Here is a 12,568-nt window from a genome sequence, read left to right as displayed (position 1 = left end):
CTGTATTTCTTTAAGGGAGTTATTTATGTCCTTATTACAGTCCCCTATCATCATTGTGATATGTGATTTTAAATCAGAGTCTTGCTTTTCCCATGTGTTAGGTTATCCAGGCCTTGCTGAGGTAGGAGAACTGGGTTCTGATTATGCCAAGTAAATTTGGTTTCTATTGTTTATGTTCTTGCCTATGCCTTTTGCCATCTGGTTATCTCTTGTCTTATCTGGTCTTACTGTTTCTGAATGTGGCTTATTCCTCCTGTAATCCTGGTAGACCAGTTCTCTCTGTGAGGAATTTGGGTATTGATAGCTGTGGCACTGTGCCAGCTATGGGACACAAACAAAAATAGGAAAGATCCGGTTCCCAGATTTTCCTTGCATCCTGTGTCCTGATGGTATTGGCTGGGTCCCTCTGAGCAGAAGTGGTCATCTTACCTGTCCTCACAGGTGTATCAGTACTCTTGGAAGACCAGCTCTTCCTGGTCAGATCAATCTCCTGGCGGTATTTGTATATGGAGAACTGTGGCACAGGGTCAACTCCAGGACACAGGTAGAATCCAGATGGATCCTGTCCCTTGGTGTTCCTTGGTTCCTGTGTCCTAATGGTTCAAGGTAGGCCCCTCTTGGGCCTGGAATTGGAGCTGAAGTGGTGGTCTCACCTGTGCTGTCAGGTGTTTCAGCACTTCTCAGAGACCAGCTCTCTCCTGTTGCATATGGAGAGCTTTGGCTGCAGTTTAATTCTCATGTTTCTAATTGAGTGTTCTATTATTATAAACATGTAGATTTGCAATCATTACACCTTCCTGTTAAACATATCTCTCCATCATCATATATTGACCTACTTTGTTTCTTCTTTTGTCTTAAAGTCTGTTTTTGCTAAGAGCAGTTGTAAATATTCATGCTCAATATAGATGTGACTTTCTTAGCATAGAATTACATCATTCCCCTTTCCTCTGTGCATGTCTTTTCAGGGAGGCGAGTTTCTTATTGATGGCATATTTCCTTTCCTCCCCCCACCTAGTCTGTATCTTTTAATTGGAGAATTGTGATTAATAGAAAAAGATTTTATTCACATCATTGTATTTTTCTGAATGTGGCTTATCCTTCTTGTAATCCTATTTGTATTATTTTTATCATAGTTGCTTTTAATATTTTTTATTCTTTTCATCTATCTACTTTGATGATCTACTCTGTTCTTGATGTCTGACATTCACTTTTGTGTATCTACTTGTAGGAGCTATGCTTTCATGGTCACATCTTCCTTGCTTTAATTCTGATGCAAGACTCCCTTATATATCTTTTGTAAGATTTGTCATGAACTCCTTAGTTTTCACTTGTCTTTGGGTATCCTTAATTCTTCATTGCTGAAGCATAACTCTGATGGTATAATGTTCTTCATTAGTGTTTAGGATTGTTCAAAAGTTTGAATAAATGATTCCATTTATTTTTGGCCTGTAGATTCTACTGTAAAATCTGTAGTTATTCTCAGAGGGGTAATCTTAAATGTGACTTGTCATATTTTCATAAAAACTCTGTACATTTTTTTGATTTTCTGTTTTGATAATGTAAATATACTATGCTCTTAGGCTGATGTTTTCAAGATATTTTATTTTATTTATTACCTTTAAGACATCATGTAGAGTTCAGTCAGCATTTTGTATATGGAGATACCCATCTTCCTCAGAGTTAGGGAAATTTTATTTGACTATTTCATTAAATATATTTTTTATGTCCTTGGTTTCTTTTCCCTTACCATGGGGCTTTTCCAAAAATGGTATATTTGCTCATTTAAATATGTCCCATAGATTTTGAATACTCTTCTCATTCATCTAAACTCTCTGTGTAGGAATAAGATATTACATTGTACCTATGTTTAAGTTCAAATATTTTCCTTCTGCAAGATCTATTTTTATAGTAGCTTTTACCTATATATTTTGTTTGACTTATTGAGCTCTTCATTTCCAAGATTTTTGTATGGCTCTATTTTTAACTCCCCATTTTGCTGAATTTCTATGCCATGTTTTGAATTGTCTTTCTAATATTAATTTTACCATTTAACTCTAGTCTATTGCTTCTTACTTAGCTTTGTATGATCATTCTTTTACATTTTTGTGAAGTATTATACCCATACTGACACTTTTCCTGAGAGTTATAATCTTCAGAAGCATTTTTCTGCTTTCCTTTTCTTTCTCATTACTTATGTTCTGACTGTCTCTTTCAACTGAAGCCATTCTGCATCTTCCTATTAAGTACTGGTGCACTTCTCACACAGCGCAGAGAGATATATTTTACTGTGGATTTTAGAAGATCGTGCATCTCAACTATGTGTTTGGATATTTATATACATTTTTTTCTCTCTAACTCTTTCCCTCTGACAAAAAAGTTTCCATTTTGGAGAAAAGTAAAAACAAAAGTATGCATCTAGCACTTCACATTAATCCATAATTATTAAATATTCGCTAAATCCAAAAGAGACTTCATGCCAGCAATATAATCTTCTGAGACTTTCCCCTGCCAGTGAACAAATAACAATTAGGAAAATTAATGACTCCGAGTAAGCAACATGTTTTGGAAAAATAGCTCAAAATATGACCACTAGCAATTGTTGTGCTTTGGTACTTTTGAGGAGTGGATGAATGTTTTAAAGAACTATGTGCTTTGACTTCATTGAGACACCAACTCCTGTTGAGTCTGTGAATGGTGAAAGATTGGGACCCAATGAACTTATACTGACAGTAGAAGGGATAAACTACTTGTGATTAGTTTCTTCTTAGGTATGAGTGTGCTACAAGGTTCTTTGCAAATCTTCTGTCTAAAGGAAATATGGAAACAAAGTATGTATCAGACTGCCCCACCTGGGGATCCATTCCATATACAGACACCAAACCCAGACACTATTGTGGATGCCAAGAAGTGCTTTCTGACAGGAGCCTGATATAGCTGTCTCTTGAGAGGCTCTGCCAGAGTCTGACAAAAAATAGAGGAGGATGCTCACTGAACACAGGGTCACCAGTGGAGAAGTTAGAGAAAGGGCTGAAGGAGCTGAAAGGGTTTGGAATCCCATAGAAAGAACAACCATATCAACCAACCAGACACCCCAGAGCTCCCAGGGTCTAAACCACCAACAAAAGAGAACACATGGAGGGACCTATGACCCCAGCCACATATGTAGTAGAGGATAGCCTTATTGGGCATCAGTGGGAGGAGAAGCCTTGGTCCTGTGAAGGCTTGATGTCCTAGTATATGGGAATGCCAGGGTGGGGAGGTGGGAGTGAGTGGTGCATGGGAGAGCACCCTCATAGAAATGGGGGTGGGGTGGGATAGGGGATTTCCAGACGAGAAACTGGAAAAGGGGATAAGACTTGAAATGTAAATAAATAAAATATCCAAAAGAAAAAGAAAATGAAAAAAGAAAGTGAAGGGTGGAACTGAGTACTTTGCCTAGCATGTGGAAGGCTTGGGTTTAATTTCTCAGCAGTACAAATGTATTTTAACATTGTGACTAATATTTCTTATACAAATAGATGTTTGTAGATTCATGATACACGTTGATTAAAAATTTCAAGAGAATATGCAGTCCTACCTCATAACTCCTATGGGATTTCCACATTTCTGAAATTTCTGTGAGACACAAAGTTTCTCATTATTGTCCAGCACAAGAAACTGTTTTGAACTTAGATACCCCAGCCTAAATCACAAGACCTCCTCCAGTCAGTCTCTTCATTCTACCAATCTTGTTGGTTCCTATTTGGCACCAATCTATTTTATTTGCTGCCCTAATGAATCATAAAGGATGTAATGTACTATAAAGATCTATTCCTGCATAGCTTCCAGGGTTTTACATACATTAACCATGCTTCAAATTTGTATGTGGTACATAAAAATTCTATTTCTTGCTAGCAAAAAGACTTCAAGTTTTTTCCAAACTTCATCCCAATTTTGCTCTGAGCCTTTTTGTTGATGTGTCCACAACAAAATACTCCTCATAGGAAAACAAATTAATAAACAGACCAAAACAAAACAAAGAGTTCATATGGTGAAGATAGTATCTACATACTTATATCAGTACTCACAGCAGAAGTATAGTAAAATGGACTCATTAATTGGAAATAAACGTTGGTTCAGAGGAACATTCCATGATTTTTAAGTATTGATCAACTATATATGCACGTGTCTTTACTTTAGGTAAGGGCAAAAAAGATCAGTTAGCAGAACTTAACTCAATGCAGGAAGCAGCAGGTGGTGGATAGTTGTCACCTCTACAATACACCTTCCACATTCCTGTGACAGACAAGTAGATATTATCACAGGTGCAGAGATGTTAACAGCAAGTACTCAGAGTATGATTTGACATACATACATATAATTCTTTGATCTTTAGTTTTTCTTTATCCTTGATCTGCTGTTCATTTATTTCAATAGAATGAACTCTGGCCCTCAACCTCAGCACATGTTGCTCCTTTATTTTTTCTTTTTTGCCTTTAACCTCAGATTTGATGAGGTGCCCTGTCAGAACCTGCACAAGTTCACAAGTCTCTCTTCTCTCTGTCATCTATTTATTACTGCATTTCTTGTTTTTATTTGTTTGTTTGTTTTTTGAGCCTGTGAATATGAATGGCACAGAGACAGGCCTTATTAGTTTTTACCACCCCTTACCTAAAACCAGAATTTGGAAAACAGTAGCTTCCCCTAAAATTTGTTAGTCAAAACCAGAACAGAATGCTCAGTAAATGCTTATCATTTGATTGGTTAGTATTTTCAAATATCCTGCAGTAATTTTTGAAAGAAAATAATCTTCTCTCATAATATACATAATTGTAGTTTTTTTATAAATAGCATGTATTTATCAATTATTTATAGTGTGCCTTTTCTTTTCTTTTTCTTTTTTTAAAGATTTATTTATTGTTATATGTAAGTATACTGTAGCTATCTTCAGACACACCAGAAGAGGGCATCAGATCTCATTATGGATGGTTGTGAGCCACCATGTGGTTACTGGGATTTGAACTCAGGACCTTCAGAAGAGCAGTCAGTGCTCTTAACTGCTGAGCCAGCTTCTCAGCCCCCGTGTGCCTTTTCACAAGTCACCTAGTATATGTGCTATAAAATTATTTTAGTCTTTTCATACTTAGAATTCAACTTCCAGCAGACTAAACATGATACGCAAGCTTTGGTTTGCTTTACCAAACACAAAGTTAGTATATCCTTTTTCAGACAAAATTATGTGAAATTCTAATCATTTTGAGTTCAAAATGTAGCACCAATTCCCTTGGGCAAAACCAAAAAGAAGTGTCTTAGGACAAATGTTGTTTTCAGATTCACAAGAAACAGTGCAATTGCCTCTAAATATCCTTAAGAGCTGTGCAAGGTCAGCTGAATTTCAAAGAGAAGATATATTGAAGAACAGAGAACTGAAGAACTGAAGAACAGAGAGCAAAATGTTCTGTTGTTTTGGCAGAGCAGCTATTAGTAACAATATTCTTGTTACTTTTAACTAGCTGCACAGATCTAATGATAAATTCCAAATAATCTTTATGTATTCAGAAAATTTGGCATTCCAGTGGTAATGAGCTTGTTATTTATAAACAGTGATAACTGAATGTAAATTTATTCACAGCAGAGAAACTGTGGCAATTTTTGCATGGTTGCAATAGGCTGGGCTAATGTTTAAAGAAGAAATTATTCGACACTTAGATCTGTGGTCAAATAATTAGTGCCCCAATTTCTTAAATTCCATTTGGTCCTTAAAGTGAAGCTACTTTTTTCCCTTTTCTTTTCTTTTCTTTTCCTTTTCTTTTCTTTTCCTTTTCCTTTTCTTTTCTTTTCTTTTCTTTCCTTCCCTTTCCTTTTCTCTTTTTTCCCTTTCCTTTCCTTTTCTCTTTCTTCCTTCCTTCCTTTCTTCCTTCCTTCCTTCCTTCCTTCCTTCCTTCCTTCCTTCCTTCCTTCCTTCCTTCCTTCCTTCCTTCCTTCCTTCCTTCCTTCCTTTCTTTCTTTCTTTCTTTCTTTCTTTCTTTCTTTCTTTCTTTCTTTCTTTCTTTCTTTCTTTCTTTCTTTCTTTCTTTGACCCAGCCAAGGATGTGTTCTTGGAGCATTCTTGCCTTGAGAAAGTGCTGACTCAAGGTGCCCTAGCTGTTGTGTTTTCTTTTTCCAGCTTCCTTGGAAATTTTTTGAAATATGTTTCATTTCCTTTGTAACTTGCAGATAAAAAGGATAGTTCTAGCCCATTTTTTAAACAGTTGTCTAGTATGTACCATAGGAGACTCTATTGTTCAATAGTATATACAGAATTCCCACCATGTCTGGCTACTTGAAATTTGAATTTTAATGACAAGTTTACAAAATAAATTGCATTTTCATGTAGTATTTTTGTTTTTCTTCCACATTCCCTTTTGTTATGTAACGAACTGATACAGTATAATAGTTTATAAAAAGAAAGAGTTACTATTTTATGCCTTTTCATGGATGGATAAAAAGTTCTATTTTTTGCTGATAAGATAATCTGGACCATGATAGCACTGTAAATGTTCACAATCTGGTAATTATATAGTGACAGCTGGAAGTCATTTTTCCTTGTATGACCTCTTTTATTTTAATTTTATCTCATTCATGCTAGTTCATTCTGTGCTTTGATTTATGATGCAGCAAAAGATATATGTTTTGAATATATCTTCTGTTATGTTTTGTAGTATACCATTTGACTGATGAAGACTCAGTTTACTCTTACTTCTACTGACTCCCCTCCAGCTTGCTGTATATTCACCTATATCTATGCATGTGATAACAAAATTTTTGACACATCTCATGTTTAGCTATACCTCGATATCTCTTCTGGTCCAATCACCTGTTTGATTCTCTTGGGCTTTGTGGTTTGACTTCTAGGTTTGTTTTCTCAGGTCTTTGCATCCACAGCTGTTTCCTGCACCTTGTACCTCTCTCAGTGTTGTGTATCTATGGACATACAATTCTCTGAATTTTTCTTGGTCTCAAATATTCAGATTTCCAACTTAGATTGCTCTTATACTTTAAAATTCACACACTCTCTTGCTTTCAGTATACCTACTGCTGTGTACCACAGTGATTTCAAACTGAATACAATAATGTGACATTGGTTTTATCCCTTTAAACATGCTTCTTAGTTTGGGACATGATGACACATTCATAGTCATGTCATAATTTATATTCATGTGTTTGGCTTCCTTTTGCCCCTTCTCACTGGTTTTGTCAGTTGTCCTGTACATGTTAGCATCATTTATCCTTCTACTTCCTCCCTGTGTCTGACTTGCAACCTTGGGTTTAATCCTCAATATCCACCACTTTTCTATTGATATAATAAAACACCACAAGTAAGAAAACTTATAGATAGCAGAGTTTATTTGACTTTTTGTTTCCAGGAACCTACATTTTGTAATGTCTGAATGAAGTCATGGAGGCAGCAAGCTTGGAGCTCACATTTAGAACTACAAACAGAAGAATGAGATTGACCTTGAAATGGTTTGGGTCTTTAAATGCTAAAAACCATCATCCAGATACATACCTCCTTCAGCAAGTCCACGCTTCTTATGCCTCCCCAAACGTGTTACCAATTTTGGACTAATTATATGAATGTCTTAGACTATGGGAGGCATATCACTAAAACTACCACAGCTTCATTTATTAACCAATTTTTCTGGATAGCCTTTCCCTTGTTTCTAGGTTTCTAGTCCCTGGCATTGTTTCAATCTCATTGCCTGGGCCCTAAGTCCAATTTGCCAGTCACTGGTTAGCACTAACATGTGAAAGCCACGTATTTCAACTTTTCAGAAGTCTCTCCATACTTTTTATTGTGATGGTTCATAGGTGTCACAGCTGGATAATTACTATTAAGTGATCCCCTCCCTTGGCAGATTGCATAATATTTTCTAGTACTATGAAAGCTAGTCTTTAAGAAGGAGGCTATATGTTTCTACAATACAAATTATAATCTGTCTTGAGAGGAGATTTAGCCACACTCAGGACAAGTAGATGCGCACAACTATGACAACATTTATTTTAGTGCAGGAGATCTAAACTCCAGTTCATTAATCCACTGAGCCCTCTCTCCAGTCCTGCAAAAGTGTTTTCTTACTTTAAAAATCAGTTGCAGTCATTTCTATGACTAACATGCTTAAATATATTTGGATCTCTTTCCCTTGGGAGGTCAAAATGTTCTGTTATGCTATAAAACATGTTGACTGATTAACATAGGTTTTTCTTTACAAGTGAGTGCCCCTTAAGCCTCCAACCTCAGGACAGGAAAAGCTGCTGTGATTTTAGAATCTCACTTAGAAACTCCCATGTCAACCATCAAACTGTACATCTTGATCTGTGGTCTTCATTCTTATTCCTTCCTATATTTGTCACACTCCCACCAATTGCATTTCCCCTTGCTAATGAGATTACTCCCTCCCCAACTCAGTGAAAAGAACTTCTGTAGCCAAGCTCCTTCCAGAACTCTGGAGCTTGAAATGATACTATCAACAATGGCCATTATTTTTAAGCTGAGTTTTTCTTTAAGATGTATAATCATATAATTTTCACTTCCCTTCTTTTTGCATTTCTCTTATTTTTTTTCCAGTGGGATGTTTCATAAATAACATTTCATAAATAACCTGGGAAAACCTATTAAATACTGATTCATATCTTGAATATAAAAATCCTTATTCCAGAATCTCCTGTATCTCTGGAGACAAAACAATGATGCTGATAATACGTTCTGAAAATCAGACACGTTTTGTTTGAGTCAAACAGTGGGGAACGAACCTATTCACTATCAGGCATCTTACTTTAAAATTACAAACTTTGACACTCTTTCATCATTTTTTCCTTTATGTGAGAAAAAAAAGATGTTTTCCTCATATAATATATCCTGATTACAACTCTTTCTCCCCCCAAGCCTCACCATTCCTTCTTACCATCTGCATTCACTCCTTTTCTGTCTCTCATTAGAACACAGAGACATCTGAGGGATAATGTTATGTTTAATATAATAAGCTAGAATAATATAACATAGAACCAACCAATTGTGATTAGATAAAACAGACATAAGGAAAAAGCCCAACAGAAAACACAAGAAACAGAGACCCACTCATTTGTATACTCAGGAATCCCATAACACCACTAAAATGGAAACCATAAAATATATGTAAAGGATCTGCTGCAGCCCTGTGCAGGCCCTGTGTATTCCCCTTCAGTCTCTGTGAGTTTATTTGTCCTTTAATCATATTGATTTAGAGGGATTCTTTTCTTTTCTTTTCTTTGGCTTTAAGAACAAGATAAAAATAGGGACTTGTCAATCTGTCTTTGAGATCTTTGAATGATAAATACCAATTATTTCTCATCACAGTATTTATTACTGTTTTGTTCACAGTGATTCAGTTTTGCATAACTTCCTTTGAAACAGCAAATTTTAAATGGTGTATTCCTAATGCTAATTAAATTTATCCAAATTACACCTAACATCACTAACTTAATTTCTTTGACCTTTTATGATTTGCCCAATTTATTTTAAAAGACTTTCTAAATTTAGCTCTTTATACAAGGTATAACATCTTGTAAATTCCTGAAAACTCAGTTTTAGGGAATTAAAACTAGAAAACTGTGGAAGGTGGAACAAGTCTTTTAACTTACTTACAATGTGTGTGTGTGTGTGTGTGTGTGTGTGTGTTTGTGTGTGTGTGTGTAGATGAATGTAGGGTTTGTGAATGTAGGGTCTGCTAGGAGGGATACAGGAGTTGGACTGTGCTTACCCCACAACAGCAGTGTTTGTCTATGGGAAGCCTCAAGACACTGCTCTGGGGGTGGGGGAGTGCAGTCTGAAGTCTCAGGGACAACCAGAACTGGTTCAGGTGTCCCCAGGCCTGCATGGAGGCCACACCCTCTGGTTTTCAAGCTTTAGGGCATCCTGGAGCTGCTGATGTTGCTGAAGAGCTTAGGACAGAGTGCCTGCCCCCTCCGCGACCGCGACCTCCCCTCCCCCAAGTCTGGATCTAGCCTGGGCTGGAGTTGTAAATAAAGGTGGGGAGAGCTCCCTGCTGGGTCTGGCTAGCCTTGATGGAGGCTCAGACTGGGAATGCTGCCAGAGATTAGGTGGCTGGATCTTTAGTCAAAGACCTATTTCATTGCTCCCCACAGCAGATTCCAATGAAAAGAGACAATCCATGGTTTTAAGACATTTATTGTCTTTAAAACAAACAAACAAAAAACAAAAGGACATTTATTGTTGTGGCAGAAGGTAGATGAGTGAAAACTGTACTCTATTTTCTCAGGGCATGCCTGAGGTTATATACCTTTTGCAGGGAGGAGAGTCTGGGAAGGGGAGTTTATTGGCTATGTCTTCAGGCCTTTACCTACATCAGTACAATGGAGATCTGTCTTACATAACCTGTGGAGATGCTTGGGGCAGTGCCCTTATGTGACTGATGGGCATAAATCTATGGAGGGCTGCGGCCTCAGGTCAGGAGCCTAATGTCTGAGAGTATGGCAAAATGCCTGCCATTCCTCAAGGTCACTGGGGTTTCCAGCATGTGTTCAACCTGAAACCTGGCCGCCTTTCACAGTCCTACATGTGTATGTGCATGGGATTATGCATGCCACAGTGCATTAGTAGAAGTCAGATAAAACTTTCAGTACCTAATCCTGTGGGGTCTGAGAATAGAACTCTGGTGTGCTGGCTTGGCAACATGTGTCTTTACCCACTGACCCTCCTCATTGACCTTGAAATAACAATGTAAAAATCTTAGCAGGACATAACATGTTTCTTTTGTGATAGTCTTTTTGTGATAGTTGTCTCAGGTTTATCCATTTAAAGACCCACAAACACACCTGTGGTTATACAAACTAAGCAGGCCACTCATGTTTAGAGTACACTCATGTGTAGATTTCATGTACATGAAATTACTAGAGCCATTTTCTCTCTGGTGACTGAGCTTGAGAGTACAGCCAGGAGCACAGGGAACACCTGAGTGGTAGAGCAGCTGGAACAGGGTCCCCAGAACTCACATGCACCCAGGAGCTGAGTTGCTTCACAGATGTTTGTGTACTGATCTTGCCAGAGGAGAACTGGTCTGTGGAGAGTGCTTTAACTCCTGGGTTTGGAGGTAAGATCACCATTTTCTCTCTGGTGACTGTGAAAAGTGGGTACAGCCAGGAGGGCAGGCAGTGGCAGAGACAGGTTCCTTCCAGACTTCATCTGCACCCAGGTTCTGGGCTGAGCCATAGCTTTCTGTGCCAGGGGAGAGTTAGTCTCCCAGGGGTATTGAGACAGGCTTGTAGGCCCACAGGAGGGGCAAGCTCCAGCCAGAGACTGCAGGAACAACTAACACCAGCAATAACCAGAGGGCAAAAGGCAAATGCAAGATGTAGTTACCAACAGAAACCAAGGCAACATGGCACCATCCGAACCCAGTTCTCCTAAAACATCAAGTCCTGCATACCCCAACACACAGGAAAACAAGATTTGAATTTAAAATCACAGCTCATGATGCTGATAGAGAGCTTCAAGAAGGGCATAAATAACTCCCTTAAAGAAATACAGGAGAGCATAGGTAAGCAGGTAGATGCCCTTAAAGAATTATAAGAAGGCACAATCAAACAGGTTTAGGAATTGAGCAAAACCATCTAGGATCTAAAAATGGAGGTAGAAACAGTAAAGAAATAACAAAGGGAAACAACTCTGGACATAAAAAATCTAGGAAAGAAGTCAGGAGTCATAGATACAAGCATCAACAGCAGAATACAAGAGATAGAAGAGAGAATCTCAGATGCAGAAGATACCATAGAATGCATTGACACAAGAGTCAACGAAATGCAAAATGCAAAAAGTTCCTAATCCAACACATCCAGGAAATCCAGGACAAAATGAGAAGACCAAACCAAAGGATTACAGGTATAGAAGAGAGTGAAGATTTCCAACTTAAAGGGCCAGTAAATGTCTTCAACAAAATTATAAAAGAAAACTTCCCTAACCTAAAGAATGAGATGCCTATGAACATACAAGAAGCCTACAGAACTCCAAATAGTTTTGACCAGAAAAGTAATTCCTCCCATCATATTATAATTAATATACCAAATGCACTAAACAAAGAAAGAATAGTAAAAGCAGTAAGGGAAAAAAGTCAAGTAACATATAAAGGCAGACCTATCAGAATTACACCAGAATTCTCACCAAAGACTATGAAAGCCAAAAGATCCTGGGCAAATTTCATACAGACCCTAAGGGACTATAAATGCCAACCAAGGCTACTATATCTAGCAAAACTCTCAATTATTACAGCTGGAGAAACTAAGGTATTCCATGACAAAAACAAATTTACAGTGTCTTTCCACAACTCCAGTTTTTCAAAGGACAATGAATAGAAAACACCAACAAAAGAAGGGAAACTGCACACTAGAAAAAGAAGAAATTTATCTTCTTTTAACAACTAAAAAGAAGAGAGCCACACAAATATAGCTCTACCTCTAATAACAAAAATAATAGGAAGCAACAATCACTTCTCCTTTATATCGCTTAATATCAATGGACTCAATTCTCTAATAAAAAGAAATAGATTAACATTAG

This window comes from Apodemus sylvaticus, chromosome 3 (genome assembly GCF_947179515.1).
Source record: "Apodemus sylvaticus chromosome 3, mApoSyl1.1, whole genome shotgun sequence".
Taxonomy (NCBI): Eukaryota; Metazoa; Chordata; class Mammalia; order Rodentia; family Muridae; genus Apodemus; species Apodemus sylvaticus.
This window is presented reverse-complemented; position numbering follows the sequence as displayed.